General features: G+C 43.0%; 1 pseudogene; it reads right to left on the reverse strand.

The window, feature by feature from the left end:
* Positions 1 to 327: 327 nt before the first annotated feature.
* On the reverse strand, positions 328 to 19849 carry LOC123152922 (uncharacterized; annotated as a pseudogene).
* Positions 19850 to 24073: the final 4224 nt, after the last annotated feature.

A 24073-nucleotide genomic window follows, 5' to 3' on the forward strand; every position in this document is an offset into this window, starting at 1 on the left:
AACAACACACCATTACATTTGCTCAATCTTAGTTTGAGGGCACACATGTACACAGTTACACACCATTATATATGCCCAATCTTAGTTACATGGGACACATGTACACACCATTACCTGTGCTCGATCTTAGTTACAGGACACACATGTAGAATAAGTAGCACGGGCACACACTCACTTAATCCACATACATATAGATACATAATATATCTTCCCACACATGCATGGCGGACAGTAACACACAATGGCAAACCAAAGAGCACGTACAAACCACACCATGGGATGGGAGCCGATGATGATGAACGGATGATAGGAAGGGCACCTGCAGCGTCAATCCTCTTTCTTCCAGAATAATGGGAATCTTGGAGCATCTTTCTTTTCTGGTATGTTTCTCGCTTCCTGGTTGCCTGGTTTGTTGTGTATAAGCTTGGGATTGTTCTTGTGTTTCTTCAATGCATCTATCACCTCATCGGGGACAAAATCACCATTGAACTCGAGCTCCTTCAGTTTTGGAAGCTCGTCAATGCCGGAGAGTAGTGTACCCTTTCTGTAGGACCATATGATTTTCTCAAGCTTAGTAGCAGATTGGGTAGTAAAGCCAATACAGGTGATGCCAGAAAAGTCGATGGTTAGAAGGTTGAGCCTTGGGAAGTCGTCTTTGTAGAAGATGAGCAGGCTCTGTGCATAAGATATCTCCTTGAGTACTAGGCTGCGCATGTTAGGCATCTTGGCAAGAATCTCCACCTCATCTTGACAAAGAATGGTACGACAGAGAGTCACCTTGGAGATGTTTTTTGCCTTTTCAAATAATGATAATGATAGCTTATTGCTGTTCTTCAACTCGACTTCCTTCAGTTCATGAAGGTCTTCGACTCTAGAAAGAGACTGTAGGCCATCAGTGGACGACAGAATGATCTTCTCGAGTTTAGGAGCTCCACCATTAAAGCTAAGGACAGTTATCTTGGAACCCTCAATAAGAAAGCACTTGAGACCCTTAAATTTCTCCTTGTTGAAACTGAGCTTGTCATCGATGTATGCCCTGTCTTGGAGCCTAAGATAGACTAATTTGGGTAGCTTGGCGAGGATCTCCAGATCAGCCTGCCTTAGTCGAGTACCAGATAGAGTTACCTTGGCAAGTTGAAGTTGGTCACCATCTTTGGTCAACAACTGAAAAAGTTGACCCGTTTCTGCGGTTCCGCGAATGCTTAGGCTCTCCAGAAACTTGGGACACTGTCCCTCAAAGGAAAGAAGCTTGGGAGAGTTATCGTCAGAAGAGTCTTCTGCGGTTATGGGAAGAGTGATTGACAGAGAGCGGAGGCACTCATGCAGGTCACAGATAGTTTGAAGCAAATTCCTGATGAGTTTGTCCTTCTGCTCAATAACCACACCAAGCTTCCTCAACCGCCATAGCTTGCCAATATCCTTCAAATCATTACTATTTCGTGCCTTGACATTGGACATTACCTCCATATTTGTCATCTTTTCGATCTTGTCAGGCACCATAACATAAGATACTTCATTATTGCTTGGCCCTGAACTCATAACAACTGAGCCAGCCAGCAAACGCTTCAACTTCAAGAGTATGACATGTACTGTTACAGCTGCAGGCACCCTTGTCTGTCGGATATCCAATACTTCCAACTCACGGAGGTTGTTGATTTCACTTGGCAGCTTGGTAACATTTGTCCCCCTTAGGCTTAGATACTTGAGTAGTAACATCTTGCTGCAGATGTCCTTGAGGTAGTGTTGGTTCTTCCCACCAAAGCATTGACAACCTTCCAGATCTAGTACCTTGATCAGGGATACTCGAGACTCTTCATGGAGCTTTTCGAAGAATTATAAATTCTATCAGAGCCAAGGAGTTGGAGATCATTGAAAATGGAGAAGGGCGAGCCAAGTGATGTGACAGACGAGTTTCTACAATATGTTGTTTTCTGGCGATCTTGGTAATGAATCCATGAACTCGATCACCTACCGCACAACTCTTTACCTGTGTTGTAGCACCAATATCAACAGGACAAACAAACCACCGATGGACAAGCGCATCAAAACATTGATTGGCACGACGGATAGAACTGGCCCAGTCTTCCTTGGTTATTAGCCCTTCTACAACCCACCGTCCTATCAAGGTTGACCGCCTAATGCTCCGCCCTGGTGGGAAGATAGTTAGATACAACAAGCAGGACTTGTGTTCCTTGGGCAGATCACTATAAGAGAACTTGAAAATCTTCTTATCGATGATGTCCAATGAGTTCTCCGATACCTCATGCATTGTTCTGCGCAGCTTTCTTAGTTCTTCATTGCTCCTCTTGGGGTTGGCGTACAAAGCATGAACAAAGACTTTCATGCAGAATTCATCTTGCTTACACTTGTCTAAAATGTCAAGAATAATCTGGGTGCTATCTTCATTCATCTGGTTTTTTCTAAGCTCGAGTGCAATATCTCGGTAGAGGCCAACAAGAGAACAGTCTATGGGCTCCCGCGGCGGACAACAATATTCTCTGGCTTGTGTACAATTTACGGTGGTCTTCAATATGAGTGCGCCAGCTATGCCACCTAGCATGCGGAAAGCATGTTTGGTCTCCTCCCATCCTGTTACGTAGTCATCATCCAGTTTGAGGATAACCAGTATCATCTCATCACCTTGTGTCTCCAAACAATCAATAATTCTGTCCATGATCCCTTTGATCTGGAGCTGCTCTTTCATCTTCCGCTGGATTTCTTCAATCTTGTTCATGGTTTCTTCAATTAGAGCATCTCGGATACAATCATGACTTGGTTTACAAGTAGCAGTATGTAGTTTCTTCACGGATTTGTCTTCCTGCGGCTCAGCTATACCTCCATGTTTCACGGATCTATTATCCTGCAGCTCCTGTAGGACTTTGCTGATCAATTCTTTGATTTGGTCGTCGACTAATATAACTGTACTAGAGGTGGCTTGCTTGGAGTCTTCCTGGGGCTTCTTGATTCTCAACGGAAACACCTCACGTAGGATGTGTTCATATTGCTCTTCCTTCAGATGAATCATCTTTACGGGTGCTTCTTCTTCAGGCTTTAGTTTTTCATTTGCATCTTTTCCCATATGCCCTTGAGGCTTCATCATTGCATTTGCTTCTGTTTCCAAAACATCTTTAACATTAACCTTCGACCATGCACGTCCTTCCATATACTCTCTAAGTTTCTTGGTTGTCTCCATAATGACATCATCATGCGAATGTGTTGCTTCCTTCCTTTCGTGGCGTTGCTTGGTAGCAGATGCACCTTCACCTTCAACTTGCTTGTGCTCGAGCAGCCAGAGCGCTCGGAGGAGCACTCCTAATGGTTGATCTCTAGCGGATTCCAGCAGGTCTAGCTGATCGTCAGTCACCAGTTCTAGGTTGGGATGCACCTGGACGCCCTTCATTGTTTTGACTGTTTTCATGATTTCTGAAATCTTTTGGTTAACTCCCATTGCTTCGATATTTTTGGTGATTTCACCAACCAGCATAGATTTTTTCATCAAAATTATTCTTTTCCTAGAATGATGCTAGCCAGCCTGCAAGAACGGGCGAAGGATATGTTGCTGGTTGGAAGGGCGGAGTCCGGGCCCGAGGAGGGGGTGGGAGAAATGTTGTACTACATCCTGCGGGAGCACCTTCCCTTCTCTGTCTGCAACTTGCTGCGCTTGAAGCTCCCGTAAGATGTAGAAGAGAATGTCTTGCCTTTGCAGCAACTGATGATAGAAGTGTACTGCTGGGATATCTACCAAGACACTGCGCCTGCGCATGCCATGTTTCTTCCACATAGATGTAGCTTCATTTGCAATAGCTCGAGTTTCATTCCTATGCGGTGCCACAATGGCAACAGATGGTATTGATTTCTTCCCCACGCCAGTGTTGTGTTCCACAACATCCTTTATCCATTCAGTTAGCTTCGCCCTCATGTGGTCCTCAGGCGTACAGGGCTCGAAAAATGTCTCCCTTAGGACCGAATGACCGGTCGGCGCCATTGCCACCACTAATGGGTCGACATCACTGTCTTCTTCTTCATCTCCAGAAAGAGCAGATGTTGCGGCTGCATGAACCGATGGCGAAACTTCTGCCACCGGAGTGAGTGCAGTCCCTGCAGCAGCAGGCTGGGACTGTCCAGCTACCGCTCCCTTCGCCGGTACCTCGACGCCATACCTAGAACAGACAGAAATAGTCATTTACAAGGAAAATCTTGACCATGGACGAACACTGGAAGTCCATTTTCCTTCATGAGCGCCCCATGGTTAGACGAAGAGCTAGACAAAATTTACTTTTATTAGTTGGACTTGTATATTTTGATGTAAAAACTAAATAATCCTCTTGACAATCTTATTGAAGTATATAACTTTTATTAGTTGGACTTGTAGATTTTGATGTAAAAACTAAATAATCCTCTTGACAATCTTATTGAAGTATTTTACTTTTATTAGTTGCACTTGTAGATTTTGATGTAAAAAACTAAATAATCCTTCTAACTTTAGTATAAGGAATGAATTAACTTTCCAGGTGTCTCAGTTTATCTATGACTATTCTATATAAAAAAGAACCAACATGCAAATCCAATTAGTCTTGGCCATCGAATCATGTCAATCCAACTATCTAAAATGCCCCAAAGGGAGCGCCCAACATGGCAAGGATGCAATTAATATCACATCAAATATTAACATGTGCGCTAATCCCATAATTAATGTGTAGCTAATATCCGACCTAATATCAACATGCAATTAACTGCCTCCATAATATCAACATGCATTGCACATACGCACGGAAAAGTTTATTCAAAGTTGTGATAAAGTTCGAGTACAACGTCGGACAAATTGATTTGGATTTTTATATGGCAAAAGAAGCATAAATAATGTGATGATAGCTAACTAGGTGTCATATATATAGTTTCGTACTTGTTTAGATAGAGATTATCATTTTGCTTGCCATTAAGTCTACTAGTCGTCAACCCGTGCACCTGCACGACCAAGCTATTATTAGGATAAATAATTATTAACAAAAGTCTATTAACACGTAAAATGTAGGAGGTCACCAGATATCGTACGACTGGAAAAGTGCTAAGTTATTAAAACAATGTAAAAAATGCACATGTATTATAGACTTTATATTTGGAAGGAGCACTTCTGCTTTCCCTGTTCTGCAAACTCCTATCTTTGAACTGAATGAACCTTTCCTATAATAATCGGTTAATGCAACTCTTCCTGAATTATATGTCATATTTTTATCCATATGGCAATGTACATATCGTCCTAACATACAAAATTATACATATATTTTAGATCCAAATTGTAGCATATCTATATATCACATCTATGTAAATGTTCTGAGAAAGATACACTACACAAACATCATTCAACAATATTTGGAATGGGCGGCATAAACTGCATGGGCCAGTTCTTTTTCAAAGATGGTGTGTATATCTAAAGATTTGCATACTTTGTTCAATAGAATTGGTAGTGAGTGTTTTCTAGAAATAATCTAGTGACAAATATGTGTTCCATTTAGTGATGGATTCCACTATCTAAGCGTTGTTCTTGGTATATATACATATCACAATAATGATGCTACTCTTAGCATTTAAATATGGTTCTTCTTAATGCACTGGTCAATGCTCCTGCCTCAACTTCCCGAATAAAATTTTCTATACTTTTTTGCAGGAAATCTTCCGTCTATTCAAATAAACATTTATATACATAATTGCGAATTTTGAGAATTTGTCTGTATATCATGAAATTAGATAGTACAATCTTTTGTAAACATGGTAGGAATAACCCTATGAATTTAAATTTTAATAGATATGGTTGTGAAATATCCCTCTTTGAAAAATTGACAACCCGCCTTTGATAGGCCCTAGCACGAAAAGCAATGATATTGCTTCAACTAATATTTTTAATAGGCTTATACTAATATATTATTTTACAATGTGTGAAAATTTAGCATACTTTTATACTTGTCTTAAAGTTAGGTGATTTCACATATAAATTAAAGATGTTGCTAGCGGTCATATCTATGATCCAGCAGGGAGAGATTTCGGTATGTGGGATTGAAAAAAAATTAGCTTTTCCAAACCCTAGCCCAAAAGAAATTATATACCAACCCCCACATGCATAGAAAAGCAAAGTTATTCATTTTATTATATTTCCAAATTATTTAAGTTCATATAATATTTTTTGATGTGCGGCAATTTACACATAATTACACATATTAAATTACTGACCTTGGTTGTGATAATATCTTGGACCCAAGAGGGAGAAATTTATGTACGTTTGTGTCTAATTTAATTTATTTTAACCGAGTCTTCTTTTGTATGTGGGGAATGAGATTTCTTTTTCAATCTAGCATAGGCTTTCTTCCCAACCTGAGGCTTGTGGATTTCTTATGTGTACGTGTTTGTTCCTTCCTTCAATCAGACATGCATGTGGTTTTCACTTTGGTGGGATTAGAATGTAAGATCTTTCTTTTAGGACCCCGATAAGTACCATAGGTGTGGCACAAAGTAACTTGGGTCAAATGCCTCCATCACTACAGATCGCGTCAATTCACAAATATCTCGCCACATCACCGCATGCATACACAAATGACGAAACTGATGATGTCAACGAGAATCTTTTGGGTTTTCAATTTTAAAAATGTTTTATCTCTTACGAAAATAATTTGCTACCCATGGTGCTAGCTACGCACGTCCCAATTTTTATCTGTAATTATTTTGGTAAATTACTTTGGACTACGAAAATAACTTTATATCGAAAATATTGGAATTTCGACCAGCCAGGCAAGCAAATAGGCAATTATGCCATGATTTATAAATAAATTGTTGTGATCTATAAACTAAATTTGCCATGATTTATAAATAAATTTGCCATAATTAATTACCAAAAATTATGATGATCCATGAATTAAATTTGCCATGGTTAATTACTAAAAATTGCCATGATCAATTAATAAAATTTGCAGTGGAAAGTAGTTGAAATACAAAGGTAACTTTAAATCTAGAAGAAAAAAAATAGATGAAACATATCACGGCAGCTTTAGTGTAAACACTATGACAACTTTAGCGTAACATCATGGAAACTTCTGGCCGAGAAAAAGTCATCGAAACATATCAATATGTGATCTAGTTTTGAAGATCTCGTCGAGACGGATTTAATTATTAAAACATATTTTCAATCGATTTTTATTTCAGAGATAAAACATTTTGAAGTCCAAAAAATAAAAAAGATTTCGCTGATGCCATCTGTTTGATGTGGCAAAATGGATAGTAATATGGGCGTTTGCACCATGGTGCTTCGCGTCACACGTGTGGCACTTATCATTTGGGTAAATCTGAAGGCTCAATTAATCTTGATGATGTGGATTAACATGGATATATATACTCCCTCTATTACTAAATATAAGTCTTTTTAGAGATTCCAATATGAACTACATACGGATGTATGTAGACATATTTTAGAGTTTAGATTCATTCATTTTGCTTCGTATGTAATCCATATTAGAATCTCTAAAAAGTCTTATATTTAGGAACGGATGGAGTATGATATAATACAAAATTTGCATGCTCTAAAACTTGTCTATTTGCATGCTCAGGTTGTGGGGCACGACTCCTTAGTGGCGAAAGGCCTGGTATGTTTTTTTTTTCAAGAGTACCCCATCACGTTTTACTTTTTTTAGTATACACCCTGAAATTAGGTAGTATTGTTTTCATGGAAGAAAGTGGCAAAAAAACGAACAACACTGGAACAGCTTACGTGCGCTCGAACAACCAAGCCTCCAGCTTGCCAAACAACAAATAACAATCAACAAGTGGACTAGCTGCAACTCCCGCCTAGCTATGGACGACGGACGTGGAATGGAGCAGGAGAAACGAGCTCCAAGAAGGAGCCTAGCATGCTGACATTGCTTTCCCTCCTGCCAATGCGAAACGCTAGGTCTCAATGTCCGTAGCCGGAGTAGAGTGATCATGGTATACATCGTTGCTCTGGTGGCACAAGATCTAGCAGAACATTAGCAGGACGACAGTCCAGAGATCTCTCGCTTTTGAGGGTGAAGTAATCATCCTAGTCCAGCACATATATATACAAAAACACACACTTCAAAGCCATCGCATGGGAGAAGTTGCTTAGTTGTAAATCCCTAAGGTTTGTGACCTCTCCTAATATAGTAAAGTTTAGTTGGCTGTCACCAGTGTTTTTTTTCCTTCGTATTGGAGGGCTTTTCCATGTTAAAATCTTGTGTATTCTGTGTTGATTTCATTCTACATCATTTTCGACTACATATCATATCTCTAACAAGTGGTATCAGAGCCTTGTTTCTGTCTAGGGTTTTGACTGTGACATCTATGAAGTTCCATCTACTGTTGCTAGATTACAACACATGGTTTTTCCTATAGCAAGTGAAGATGCAGGCAGTGCTGGCACATCCCGATTTGGATGACCCGTTGGATTGTTTTGGCAGCAAAGAACCGAAGGCGTAGACCGTTGAAGAAAAATGGAAAGACCATAAGGCTATGTCTCTGATTCTTCATCTACTCCCTTCGTATCAAAATATAATACATTTTTGGACACTGTGAACGTGTCAAAAAATGTCTTCCATTTTGATGCAGAGGGAGTATCTAATAATATTTCGCAAGAGGTGCTGGCGGAGAAACTACGACTGCCATCTGCGTCAAACTGGAGTCATTCTGCATGTCCAAGGATCTGACGATTAAGATGCCCAGGATGATATAGTTGTTCACGCACAAGTTGCAAGAAGGTGGTTTGGTGTTGAACCACTTATTAATATTTGCATAAAAACAAATCAGATGGTGATGGTAAGGTCCATGTTGCATTTGGTAATAAGTCTGATTCAGACGATGCTCTTGTTGTTTTTGCTCGCTGTGTTTCATGTCATGATGAATGGATACTTTATTCTGCCTATTCGTTACATAAATGTATTAAAAAAGTTAGGTTTAGTAATTATGAGTTTGTATAGAGTGAAGATGTTGTGCATATGGGAGATAACAACCCATGTGAGATCGTGGGCATTGGTTCATTCAGATCAGAATGCCTAATGCCATTGATACACATGTTGACAGATACGAGGCACATACAAGGCATGGCCAACAACCTCATTTGGCTGAGTACTCTTGACCTCAAAGGATACAAGCACCCTGGTTCAGGTGGAGTTTTGAAAGTATCTAAAGGATCTCTCATTCATATGATAGGTAATATGAATTATGACAAGTTATCTGTTCTTAGAGGAAGCACTATCACTGGTAGTGCAACTGGTGCTGTTACTTCTGATAAATCCGGTAAAACTAATCTTTGGCATATGCACCTTGGGTATATGAGTAAGCTTGGCATGGTAGACTTGAACAAGAGAGAACTTATGGATTGCTGCAATGTGAGTGAGTTGGAGTTCTATGAACACATCATCTTTGGTAAATATAGGAGGGTATAGTTCAATGTTTTTGTTCATACCACGCAAGGTATATTGGATTATGTAGATGCTAATTTGTGTGGACCTTCTAGTAAACCCTATCTAGCCGGTGCTCCTTATATGTTTACAGTTATTGATGATTACTCCATAAAAGTGTGACCTTAGTTTCTAATCCCTCTATTTCTAGATATAAGACTTTTGAGACATTTCAATATTTACTACATACGGATGTATATATAAGTATTTTTAGAGTGTAGATTCACTCATTTTGCTCCATATGTAGTCCATATTGTATATGATGTTTTCAATGCCTTTAAGGACTAGAAAGTTATGGTAGAAAGGCATACTCCGAGGAAGGTAAAAATACTCCATACTGACAATTGTATGGAAGTGTGTTCAAAAGCTTTTACCAATTACATCGTCAGGCACCACACCATACCATACGCTCCTCAGCGAAATGGTGTGGCCGAGCACATAAACAGAAGCATCAATTCCTAGGCTCGTCACATGTTGCCCAACGCTCACATGGGCAAATATTTTTGGGCTGAAGCAACCTCCATCGTCTGCTAATTTATCAACGGGTCTCCGTCCATCTCACTTAATAAGAAAACTCACACTAAGGTATGGTCTCAACATAGCCGGACCCAAGCCCGAGTGAAGGAAGATGGACATCAAAACTCAGCCACTCTTATGAAGATGAAACCCAAAAGAACATCCATGGGGCATAACCCTCTCAGCAACACCATATCGGAACTTGAGTGTGGTGTCAAATGGGCATGGGCCAGGCCATCACCCCCTGGTGGCGCATTGTATCTTGATCTGGATACCATGGCAAGTGAGCAAGTATCCGATCATTGCATCTTTAGTGGCATGCTACATCGACGGTCGAGTGTAGTGGAAAATAAGCAAGGGACTTCACATTTGACTCGACGAGCGCAAAGGGTAAGGAAGGTAGCCGAGCCGAGGAGGATCCGCTTAGATAGCTGGAACATAAAGTCCCTAACAGGTAAGCTTCGGGAGCTAGTTGATACAGTGGTGAGGAGAGGTGTTGATATCCTTTGCACCCAAGAAACCAAATGGAGGAACATAAGGCAAAGGAGATGGAGGATACCGGCTTCAAGCTATGGTAGACGGGGACAACTACAAACAGAAATGGAGTAGGCATCACTAGTAGAAAAAGGGCCTTTACTCCCGGTTCATAAGGGCCTTTAGTCCCGGTTCTGGAACCGGGACTAAAGGGTCGGTACTAAAGCCTCCCCCTTTAGTCCTGGTTCTAACTGGAACCGGGACTAAAGGCCCTCCACGTGGTCGTTGCCTGGAGGTCCACCTTTAGTCCTGGTTGGTAACACCAACCGGTACTAAAGGAAATTTTATGATTTTTTTTGAATTTTTTTTTGAATTTCAAATTTCTGAATTATTTTAACTTCTAATCTGTAATCACCCCTCATCACTGCTCAATTTAACCTTTAATCTCTAATCACCCCTCATCATTCTAAATCATCTAACTTCCCGAACGGTCACCCATCCTCTCACTACTCCAGCCTGAGCACGCTTAACTTCCGGGTTCTATTCTCCCTCATTTCCAAGTCTGCACTTGTTGTTTTCATGACAATATTAAGATGGCAATCCTATTAACCCTTAGGAATTTAGCTTGAGCATGAAGTCACACATTTCACTGTTTGAGTTTGAAACTATTGTTCTAAAAATCAATAATTATTTAGTAACACTAATATTTCTTGAATAAGTAGTTTGACCACAGTTTAACCATAATTGACGAAAATTTAAAAAAACTGAAATAATTATTTAGTAACACTAATATTCTTGAATAATTATTTAGTAACACTAATACTTCTTGACTAAGTAGTTTGACCATAGTTTGACCAGATTTAACAAAAATTCAAAAAAAACTGAAATTTGAGCATAACTTTTTTTCATTTTAGAATTTGAGGATTCTAAAAATTTGCAAACAGGTCGTAGGCGGTCTCCATCAGATGCGGATTTTCGTTCCGAACATTTTGATATATTATACGTTTTTTTCCGACATCGTATGCAAAAGTTATAGCCGTTTTACATTTTCCCTACATTTTTTGCAAAACATGTCCAAATTTAAGTTTTTAAATTTTCCTAACTAGTAGATGTAGTAATATAACTACCTCTCGAAGGATTTTATTTTTTGAAGTTTTTATCATTTTCTTTTGATTTTTTCAAAACAAAAAAGGCGATCCACGGACGCGGGGGGGGGGGGGGGGATAGAGTTTGAAAATGGGACCTTTAGTCCCGGTTTGAGACACAAACCGGGACTAAAGGGCATCGCACCCTTTAGTCCCGATTCGTGTCTCAAACCGGGACTAAAGGTCTAATCTTTAGTCCTGGTTTGAGACACAAACCGGGACTAAAGGGCATCGCACCCTTTAGTCTCGGTTCGTGTCTCAAACCGGGACTAAAGGGCTCAGGTGAACCGGGACTTATGCCTTAGCCGCACAAACCGGGACCAATGCTCACATTAGTCCCGGTTCGTGACTGAACCGAGACTAATGTGAATATTGCCCCGTGACCAAAGCCATGTTTTCTACTAGTGCATCTTGATCAAGAAAAGCCTCAAGTATGGAGTGGTAGACGTCAAGAGGCGTGGGGGCCGGATTATCTTGGTCAAGCTGGTAGTTGGGGACTTAGTTCTCAATGTTATCAGCGCGTCTGCCCCACAAGTTGGCCATAATGAGAACACCAAGAGGGAGTTCTAATAAGGTCTGGAGGACATGGTTAGAAGTGTACCTATTGTCAAGAAGCTCTTCATAGGAGGAGATCTTAATGGCCACGTGGGTACATCGAACACAACTTTTGAAGGGGTGCATGAGGACTGTGGCTATGGCATCATGAATCAAGAAGGATAAGATGTCTTAAGATTTTCTCTGGCCTATGACATGATTATATCTAACATCCTCTTTACAAAGAGAGAATCACATCTAGTGACTTTTAGTAGTGGTTGACATTCTAGCCAGATTGATTTCATCATCTTGAGAAGAGAAGACATGCAAGCTTGCCTAGATTGTATGGTGATACTTGAAGAGAGTGTTATCCCTCAGCATAAGCTTGTGGCGGCTGACTTCTTCTTTCGGATTCGTGTCTAGTGGGATAAGCATGCCAAAGTCGCTAGACCAAAGTGGTGGGAGCTCAAGGGGGAGGTAACTTAGGCATTCAAGGAGATGGTCATTAAGGAGTGCCCTTGGGAGGAAGAAGGTGATGCAGACAATACGTGGATAAAGATGGCAACTTGCATTCGTAAGATGGCCAGGAGTTTGGGAGGTCCAGGGGAAGTAGGAGAGAAGCTAAAGATATCTGGTGGTCAAACTATTATGTCCAGAAGTCTTCTAAGGAGAAGAAAGATTGTTTCAGACACCTTTACCTGGATAGGAGTGCAAAGAACATAGAGAAGTACACGGTGGCAAAACATGCCGCAAAGAGAGCTATGAGTGAAGCAAGGGGGCGGGCGTATGAGGATCACTATCGATGCTTAGACATGATGGAAGGCGAAAGGGACATCTATAAGATGGCCAAGATCCGGGAAAGGAGGACAAGCGATGTCGACAAAGTCAAATGCATCAAGAATGAAGCAGACCAACTCCTGGTGAAGAAAGAGAAGATTACGCATTGATGAGGAGTACTTTGATAAGTTGTTGAATGGGAAAAATGAGAGCTCTATCATTGAGTTGGACAACTCCTTTGATGATAGCGGATTCAGGAGTCTGAGGTCAAGCAGGTCAAGTGGGGTTTAAAAAGGACCCTGATTGTATCCCTATTGAGGTGTGGCGAGGCCTTAGAGACATAGCAACATTATGGCTAGCTAAGCTTTTCAAACTCATTTTCCGGCCAAACAAGATGCTAGAAAAATGAAGACGGAGTATATTAGTACCGATCTTAAAGAACAATGCGATTTTCAGAGTTGTACTAATTACCTTAGAATTAAACTGATGATCCATACAATGAAGATATGGCAAAGAGTCATTAAGGACCGCTTAAGAAGAATGACAAGGTGACAAAAATCAATTTGGTTTCATGTCTGGGATCAAGGGGGGCCAAAGTGACCGACCGCACAGGGCCCCCAAAATTGTCGGGCCCCCGATTGAAGAAAAACATGAAATAAACTGCATGTGCGGCGCCCGCTACAGCTTGAGCCCTAGGGTCGTGACCCCCCCTCCCCGCGCGCGCTCGCGCACGCGCGCCGCCTCTCTCTCGCGCGCGCGATCTCCCATGCCCCCGTGCAATGAATCAACCAGTGTTGGTCTGCTGCAGATCGCCCTCGGCGGCCGCTCCACCTACTAGCTGATCTGTGCTTGCACTAGCGGCAGTGATTTCCGTCCTCCACCTGGTCGCCGGGCGCTGGCACTTTCTCCGCTACACCGAAGAGTTGCTGCCCCTCCAAAGCCGAGAAACACAGGTGCTGCTTGTCGCCTCAGCCACTAATCAATGAGTAATCTTCTATATCTAAATAGCTAGCCCCCACTAAAATATTTCTCTCAACATGCAAGCATGCCACCTCATCATTCAACATGCATAAGGAAAGGCCCACCTCAACATACAACTATGCATATTAAAAATCCATGACAACATGCATGCATGTAATATTCCATTTTATTATGCTATTTACATTTAATTCTTATATACTTTCAAAAACTATTGTTTCAAGAATTCATGTTCCATATAATCAAAATCTCATTGAAATATTGCAAACATTCCCGCAACAACGTGCGGTGCATCATTTAGTTTATTGATTTCTTGGACCGAGAGAGGCAAACAACAATAGTAGAATATGCATTGGAAGTTTGAACTGATGACATGTTGTATGTGTTGATTTATAAATTGATGTCTTTGAACAATTAACTACGGAGTAATTTAGAACTGAAAAAAATGTGTGCATGTATGGATGAAACCCGAATCGATGCATTTTTATATCAATTTTCCTGCATGCTACAAAATAATAAGATGAAGACATATTTTCATTGGCGACCTGCAACGACAGGAGTTTCTACAGGGGAATGGATGAAGCAAACTACTATTGATTTGGTTTTTTTATACCCCTTATTATTATTTGTATTTCTTTGCCTTGTTTAATCTATTTGGTTAGATTGTTAATCATCGAGTTTCAGTTCTACATATATTATGCAGTCAACCAAATTTATATATATGCTTTGGCATGAGGTTTCCCTTGGATAGCTAGGAGGTATTATTTGGCCACTGCAATATAAGATATTCCTTGGATACTTCTTTAGTTATATGAATTTTAAAATTTTAGAAGCCCACTTTGTATTTCGTCCCGGGCCCCCAAATTCCTGGAGACGGCCCTGTCTGGGATATAGATTATCGAAGCCCTTTTCTTGATATGACAACTTATGAAGAGATTCAGGAAGTAAAAAAAATCTGCATATGATGTTCATTGACTAAAAGAATGCCTACGTTAAGACACTGCCGACATTATTATCGCAAGCCCGCAGCTGGTGCTACAAATTTGGTGGTCCCAGCAGCCGCCCTGCTAGAACTGTGGGGCTCGCCGAAGATGCAACCGTCACCGGTGCTTCAACAGATGGTCATAAATACTGATGCTCTAGGACAACAGGGGGCGTGCACTGGGGTGTGCAGGAGACACTTGAGTGACAAAGGCACCGTCGTCGGGAGTTGCGTGGAGCTAAGCACCGCCCATCGGGTGCTACGATGCCGCTCGCTAGCGGGAGCGCTCGAGCTGCGAGACCGCTCGCCGAAGTGTCGTATTCTAGCTCGCTGGGAGCACCGGCTTCTTCGAAGAAGCGACTGAGCCGTGTCAGACTGCTGCAAGTCGGATGACCTTTGGCGAGCGAGGAGAGAGGCGCTGATGCAACATTCTGTGCGGCTGCGATGCTGTCGGGGTACATCAAGCGGCTCCCCACTCCCCAAGCATTGTCGTGCTTGCAAGCTGGCGCGGCTGCTTCCCTGAGTTGGTGCAACGTTGCAGCATGCTCGAGGCGTCACGGGATTGCCGGTGTCGGTGTCGACCAGCGAGTGCGCGTCTATGTCGAGTCTGGGCTGCGGTGAGTGGCCGCGTCTGTGTTCGTGTCCATGACCGTTGGCGGGTGTGCCGGCCAAGTTAGCTAGCTGCATGTGTGCTGAGGGCATGTATAATGGTTGATAAGACATTTTTATCTTAAGTCTTGCATGTAATTTAGAGATAACAATAAAAAGAGTCTACAATGGGCTATCTCTTAACCTTATCTTCAATAACTAGCTATTTTTAAAAATGTGGTGAGATATATTGTGCTAAGAGATTATCTCTTGTCTTTGTTTAGATAAGAGAAGGCAAGCCTTTTCTTATGAATTCTCTCTCCTCCACTTTACCATTTATCCTACGTGGCACTCCTAAGATAGCACCATTATACATGCCCTGAGTCGGTTGGACCCTGGAGTGAGTCTAAAAGAAGATCAAGTCAAGAGTTTGTTAGCTTGGGCAACTCGTACGTGCATGTATGAAGTAGTCAGTGCATGCGGTTAGTGGCTGTGGTAGTTAGCAGGCCATGCGGGCGTCGGTTACTGGCCGGTAGTGGCCTGGCTGGGTCTAGTGTGTGCGTGGATTATTTGAATAGAAGCCAACAACAGACAGGTCCTTCGGCGACCGGGCGTTCGTCGCCGCAAGAGTCTCTGCTCACCCATATATGGTATCTCTGTGACCAGCTCGCGTGTGTGTCCACGGCGTATGTCGCTGGTGTGTCCAGCTAGAGCGCCTGGGTTCGGCGTCCGTCGTCGAAGGCTGCTCGCCGTTCGCTGTCGGAGGGTTTGTCCCGACATGCAGCTGGTAGGGTGCGGCTTCTCATCGGTGCTGCGTTGCGGCATGCTCGGGGCATGGCGATCTCACCAGCATTTTGCTACGAGCTGGCCTAGCCCGGCTGCTCGGCGGAATCACATGGGATGCTGCGTTGCAGCATGCTCTATCGTGGCAAGCTTCCCAGCGCGGCTGCTACGGGTCGGCGGGTTGGTGCCCCGTCGGAGCTATGCGCGTGCGTGTACTAGGAACCAAGGATGCTGCCTTGCAATTTACGCAGCTGTTGTAGATGCGCTATGGAAAACATGGGCAGGTGGGAATCAGAGTGATGGCGTGGTCAATTCAACAGGGGATCACCCTAATCGTGATGAATCGAAGGCTGGCGATGCGGCTGATCCTTTCGTAGGATCAGGCGGTTTACGCCTGGCAGTCGTCTATTCAAAAAGGCGGACACTAGGCGCTGGTACGCCGGTCGAATAGTTGGGTCGGTCGAGCCACAGACACCCGATGCAGCGATTATGGGCCGTCAGATCTATCCTCCCACTTCGTCCTCCTCGTGAGTCATTTTCCCCAAAGAAAATTGCAACGCCCCGAGCGCCGCCCACACCCCGGCATACCCCGGCGAGAAAATGACCATGCTTGAAGCACTACTGCGGCGCACTCGCCGGTTGTCCTCGTCGCCGGTCGCCGCCCTTGTCCCTGGCTCCCGCGTGGCGACATGACTACAGCTCGGTGGCGATGTAGCACCGCCATGCCGTCGTCCCAAAGCTCCCCGGTGTCGCCCCTCGCACCATTGTCGGCATGTCCGTATCAGTTGAAGCTTTTTTCAATGTTGCTTGAAGCTTTTTTCACGATGGTTGAAGTTACTTTGGCATGTTAAAGCCTTTTTTCATGGCCATTGAAGCTTTTTTCATGGTTGAAGCTTTTTCGCACACCGGTTGAAGCTTTTTCCACACCGCTCGAAGATGTTTTTCACGGTTCACTACTAGAATCGCGTTTTGTCCCGAGTTCCAAGACTTCGCCGAGTTTATTCCATCGGGAACTCGCCGAACTTCTGTTTGCCGAGTTTGATTTAAAATCCGACTCGGCAGTGAGATGAAACTCGGAAGACATGTGCCTTTGCCAGGTTCTGACGAAAAACGACTTGGCGAACAAAAAAAAACTCAGCAGAATAACCATGTCACCAAGTTCCCAACGAAAAAAACTCGGTGAATACTGACATTTGGGCCACGCCTTGCAGCAAGAGACAGAGCCTTGACGGCGGCTTTCGTTTGCCGAGTTTCGTCTAACGGCAACTCGGTAAACAATTTCCAATACTTATTATTTAAAATCGTAATTCCAGGGGTAATATCTTTTCTGAGTTCCCTATAGAAAGAACTCGACAAACATACCATGTGGTTAGGCCCACCTCGGTTCTTGAGGAGCGACGGGACCAGCTTAAATTGCAGCCTTATCCAGAAGCAGTAAGCTACGGTCATCATTGCACCCTCTGTGGAAGATATGACTGTCACTAAAGCAGAGAAGTATCATAGTGATGGTTTGTATCCCTCACAAAGTGAGCATTCCTGACTGCTTCCCTCTTTTATGAATCATTTCATTTCACTTGAAGCTTTTTATCCATGATTTTTGCTGCAACGGGCAACGAGGAAAGCTACTACCAGTGGCCGTTTCTGCTACAACCAGAAACAGGACGAAGTGTGGCCAGCGACGATGGTTGCGAATTTGTTGCAACTGGCAGTGGGAAAAAACTACCACCGGCGACCGAATTTACTGCAACTGGTGTGCGGGTGATGCAACCTGCGCGCGGTGGTGCCACGAGCGGCGACATGGGTGACCACTGACCACGGCCACTATGATTTGCTACAACTGGTGCGCTTTTTTGCTACCACTGCGGTGACCGCGTGCTACGAGCGGTGGGGCGACGGGGAGCTGCAACCTCGACAAAGGACGTTGGAACCAGCATGATCCATCATGCAAATGCTGCAAATGTTGGGGGAAAAAGTTTCAACCTTGGTGGAAAAAGCTTCAACTGTCAGGGACATATGCTGCTTCCAGCGGGAGACGAACGGGAGATGCGAATGGGGCTAGGGGGCGCACGCATGGCGGAGGGTGTGTCATGGTCACGGCCGGAGACGTGCGTGCTGGTGGTGCGGGTGCCCCCGGTGTCCGCGTCGTGGGGAAGAAAAAGTGGGGACAAACGATTGGAAAGAGTACTCCCGTCACACACAATAGTTTAGGGGTGCTCCCGTCGGCTAGTACTCGCACGATCGAGCAACCGCAAGGCCCGGGTTCATCCGGCGCCACGGCAGCAAATGTTTCCCATTAAAAAAAAATTCCTTGATCGACCTTTCCCTTTGCGATCGATTCTAGCATTTTAGGGAAACACTGAAAAAAAATTAGAGACATGTTTGCATCATCTAGAGGCGTTTTAGAATGCCTCATAATATCATCCGTCCTGTAGTGTATGGACATGAGTTTACAAAGAATACAATACCTATAATGAATCTACAAATTAGTTCTTGTGCCATGCGTGAGCAAAATGGCTCGATTCTTCAAAAGAGTACTCCAAGTCCGTATAGAGTGGCGCCTTCCGCCTGGTGCAAGTCATGAACCTACATAATATGATACGATCCGCCACGTCAATAGAGACTAGGGAAAATCTCCTAGATGGCTCAGGATCCTGGTTCTCTACACCTCTTATCCTTCTCGCGTGATTCGCTGGCAAGGGCGATGTTGTCCATGGGGGATACTGCACAATGGTTGTTCAAGATGGTCCTAGCCTGCCACTACTTCTAATTGGTTGTTTTATGGTACTAACCTACAAAATCCAGTGAGAAATAACTATTTGCATGTCGACCGAGAAATAATCACTCCTGATTTTATATCACGTAGAGAGCGTTGCTGAGGCTTGGTTTTTTATCATGTTTCTTTAGAATGCGTCGATGTGTATTCTCTTCATGTTTAAGTTGTTATAGTTCGTTTCATGTATTAAGAAACAAAGGTGGTGATGCAGGAAACTGCAGTAAGTATGTTTTCAGAATGTAGGGTAAATCGAGAGGGTGTTACAGTACCTCAATCGGCGCTCACCAATGTCACGCGCCCGTTCCCTGAGAGCACGCAGCTGGACGGCCGCGCGATGCTGCGCGACCATCTTGTGCAGGAACCAGGGAAGCCACGAGAAGTAGCGCCGGAAGCCACCCCTGGCGAGGTGGATCTCGGGGTTGCCACGGTACAGGTACAGATCAATGCAGTTGTTGCTGTCTTGGGCGAGCAGCCGGACCTGGTTCATCCACGTCCGGATCTGCTCCTCGTGCTCGCGGCCGGCGGGCGCCTTTTTTGCCAGGTGCGCCAGGAAGCTCTTCATGCTCTCCATCTCCTCTTGGATGAACTGCACATCGTGCCGGACGCGGCCCAGCAGCAGCGCCTCATTGGGGATGACGCCCAGCAGCGAGCTCACGGCGCCCGACGCGAGCTCCGCCATGGCTAGCTCCTCCCTCTCCTCACCTCTGCATCGAAGATGCACGGGTTGCACCACAACGGTGCCGGCCGGTGGCTTCGTGTCTAGTTCAAATCGGTTTTACTCGGGCTACAGGCCAACTGGTGATGTACTAATTCTTATGCATCAATGTACGTGGCAAGTACTTGTTCTTCTTCGCATGCTCAAGGCAAGTATATGTACCTAGCTAGCTTTTCCTCCAAAAGGAAAAGAATACGTACCTTGTCATCACCATAAGACGTGTGGTTCTATGTCACAGATCGATAATTATATATCCACGTACAGCTACGAAAGGGTTTACGTAATCTTTCTAAATATGCTTCTCTGCCCCTCCTGATTTTCAGGTGGGTGGGGGTCCTTCCTCCCCCTTCCCCAATGATCATTAGCCACGTTGCTAATTACGTGAAGTACGTAACTATCTCTACGTAAGTGTAGCATTACTCGTCACAGATCTACAGGCTGGAAGAAGTTATGCTCAAGCCGGCTAGTCTTAGCTTAGTTTGTTTTGATCAATTGGAGCCGGGAGCCACCTAATTTGTAATCCCTCTGTAAAGAAATATAAGAATATTTAGATCACTACTAATTTATAGCTCGTTTTCATAGCAAGTCGAAGGTGCATCACTTCTTCCCTGATCGCCGTGAATGACCACACTACATGGACCCCAAACCTTAGTGCCCTTTGACCAATTCATTTTCCTAGTTAGAAATTTTTTTCTAGCCATTTAAAAAAATTGTCCTTCCATCTTTTTTACAGGTTATGTTGAGTGATACAAGCTGGATGTGATGTTTGCTGCAACATGCGGAGACCAAGACGGCGGCTCACTTTCGCCTTGCTTCAGTGCTTGTAGTCGTAGTTAGATGGTTTACTGACCTGAATGTATTTTTTACTTTTGATGTTCTTTGTACTACCTTTACAGTTGATGAATAGATCAAAAGTTCCCCTCGCGAAAAAAAACATGTGGAGACCAAGGCATCCATGGATTTCGTGTGTAATCACTGGAAGGGAGCCGAGGATTAAATCAGTTTGGATCATGGTTCGGTTATAGGATATAAAATAAGTCATATAACTTTATCTAATCAGCTCCCTAAGACTTTTTGTCATTTTGTATAACAACTCTGATGGTTTTCACGCTGCTTTAATAAAAATGGCTGTGCGCATGGACCGATGTAGATACAGAGGATAGCCTTCTTTAAGAAAAACCTTCTGGAGGGCTGTTAATAAAAAATAGTGGCTGATATCCAAAAATCCTTGGTACCACTTGGTCTATTCTGTCTGACCTATGAGTTGAATTGATTTTTTTTTTGGAAAAAGAGGATGTACCCCCGGCCAATGCATCTGGACGATGCATGCAGCCGTTTTATTAATTATTCATCAAGACCTTACAAAGTAATACATCAGTACGCCTGAAGCCACCATCCAGGGCAACACCTGTTGCTACTCCTATCCCTTTGATGAAGGGGTGCCGAATGTCCCAGCCTAATACCAAACAGATATCACACCAAAGCCTAATATCTAACGCCGGATGCCCCAGCCTAGCCACATACCGGCACTACTAGGGAAAACCCTAGCAGTAGCGCGGGTTTAATGCCTATCGGTAGCGCGGGAACCGCGCTAGTAGTAAGGCACTACAGCTAAGGTTAGTAGTAGCGTGGGTTAGACCACGCTACTGCTATATCGACTTAGTAGTAGCGCTTTCTACAATGAGCGCTACTGGTAATTAGTAGTAGCGCTTCTCCAAGTACGCGCTACTACTATTATTCCGTATTTTATTTATTTTTTATTTCATGTTGTATTCATATACCTTTATACAAGTTTTCATACCGCAGCAATTTAGAGATTGTTTTTACATCATAATGAGTTATTACATCACTGGGAGAAAGAACCGTGGACTAATTTCAAGTGGATGGACATCCACTTGAAACTATTCCGCAGTTTTTTCACCCAATAATATAATAAATATCATCATCATCATCATCATCATCATCATATCATTAACAACTTATCATCATAATATATCATTGTCATATAACACCTCCTCATGATCATCGGTTTCATCAATGAGACATCACATAGCAAGTTGGTCACTAGTCATAATCACAACTACTCCTCATCATCAACTCTCATAAACATATTGTACCTCAACCTACTACATTTTCTTAGGACCTACTATATTCTCTTAGGTAAAATAGCATAAAACAAGATAGCCCTTGACTCTTCATTATGGAGAATGGAGATTATCGTGTCTCCAATTCTTGCCTTTCGCACAATGTTGCTTCCAAGAACCTCCTTACGACTGCCCATACATTTTTTCTATTATTTGATTATCATGTGTTCACCGGTTTTAGAAATCCGGTATGGACAGGTGAGATTCGTAGGATGACCTGGCTGTATGTTCAAAACATCAAGGCGGCCATTCTGATACATCAAATGAGGCACACAATCCATCGGGATTTTCTGTTGAAAAACATAGTAATAACTTCATAGTTAGCAATGATGTACTAGTTTTAGAAGTATGCAAAAGATGCACGGATGTCGTAATAGTAAAAAATCTTATCAGGGCATCTCCATGGAAGTTACCGTGGTTCAACATGTGCACTAGTGGCATGTATTGACCATAATTTAGTGGAGTATGATAATAGTTATTGTAATTCTCAAGTTCAGTACAAAATGCATCAGATGATTCTTCTCCTTATAAGTTAATTCGGAGCCATCGGTGTAGTGGATTTTGTCTACCATCTTCCGCACATTGTTTGAAGAATGAAAATAAGCTGCCAATGGAAATAAGCTGTCAACTATTTTGAAATAAACAATATAAATTAGTTAATAACTATGTTTGAGAAACTCACATAGCGGTAGAATCGGAAGCGTATCAACAAGGACCCAGATGTCCATATTGTCTCTCAAAGTCAGGATCACCAACATCCATGGTGACAATCATATCCTCATAAAAACCATACATCTTGCAAAGTGCTTCGCAATTTTGGCAACCAAAATGGGTTACGCTCTGAGAATTGTACAAATTTACTTCAAAATTCATATCATGATGGGTCCTTAGGTGTATTTTCTTTCTTTCGAAATTTTCATGGTCTTCAAAACCCATCCTCTCCAAGACATAGCGTCTTGTATGGTATGGGATAAGCTAGTCGAATTACAAAAGATGAAAATTACACGTTGAAATAGTTGAAGTCGTGCTTAATTACGAAAAATAACACTTGTCGTCGTTGCGTACTTTTTCAACATCGAAGCTCTCCTGGAGCTTAATGCTGAAGCACCGATCTTCGTTCAGGTGAGGCCTGTCGCACTGACCTCGGTCGTCGTTGCACCAGTTGCACTCCCCCGGGAGACTTTCGTCGTCCGAGTACGACATTTCCTATGTTCATAATTCAAAGATTAAACTTGTACAATTAAATATATGTACTACAAAAACAAAATTAGATCATTATTATTCATCATGGGTTGACTATCGGTCTGTCGAGTATTTTCTTGAAAACTCTCAGCTCACGTGGTGTATACATTCGACCGTCGGTGATGGTCGCTCCTCGTTTCCTTCCCAAGTGCATCACACCAAAATGTCTAGCACACGCGAACGAAGGAGAAACAACCCCCACGACAACAGTCGGGATTCTTCGTCCTCTCATATATGGTGGAGACTCTCCCTTATTGATTCCTCTCTGATATTTGCGACCGTCGGTGATGGTCGTTACTCCTCCTTCCCCTAGTGCATAACAAAGGTCTAGCATAAGGAGAAGAAGGAGAAACGACCCCCACGACAACAGTCGGGATTTTTTGGCCTCGACAGACTTAAAGTCAACCCGAAATATCGTTTAATTATCTTTTTAGAAAATCCAGGCCATTCGACATTTCCTACATATTCTAGCGCAAGTCATGCCAAAATTCACGGAAAATTCCGGCATGACCTTTGCTAATAAAGGACATATCGAGCGCCTGAAATTTGCCGGAACGGAAATTAATCAACACTCCGGCAAAACATAGGCCACTCGGAGGTGTAACCTGTAAACATGACCGGCCACTTGGGCAAACACATATCCTATTTGAGCAACACAAGATATACATGTTTTTATCTACATCATATCTTATAGGACTCATATTGACATGAAGATTTGGCTGGTCTCACCTTGAGGTCGGAGGGGGTCGGTGACGGGGACACCGGCGGGGATGATGGAGGGGCTCCTAGATTTCTGCAAAAACAAAAACCCTATAAGTTATCACTAATACATCCCGAATAGTATCATATATATAACATCACTAATACAACTAAAACCCTAGTGAACGACGGGTATCGACGACGAGGATGCGGGATAGGCATCGTCGACGTCGATTCTGGAATAATTGCTTAAACTAAAAAAATG

Source organism: Triticum aestivum, chromosome 7A, assembly GCF_018294505.1.
Source record: "Triticum aestivum cultivar Chinese Spring chromosome 7A, IWGSC CS RefSeq v2.1, whole genome shotgun sequence".
NCBI classification, from domain to species: domain Eukaryota; kingdom Viridiplantae; phylum Streptophyta; class Magnoliopsida; order Poales; family Poaceae; genus Triticum; species Triticum aestivum.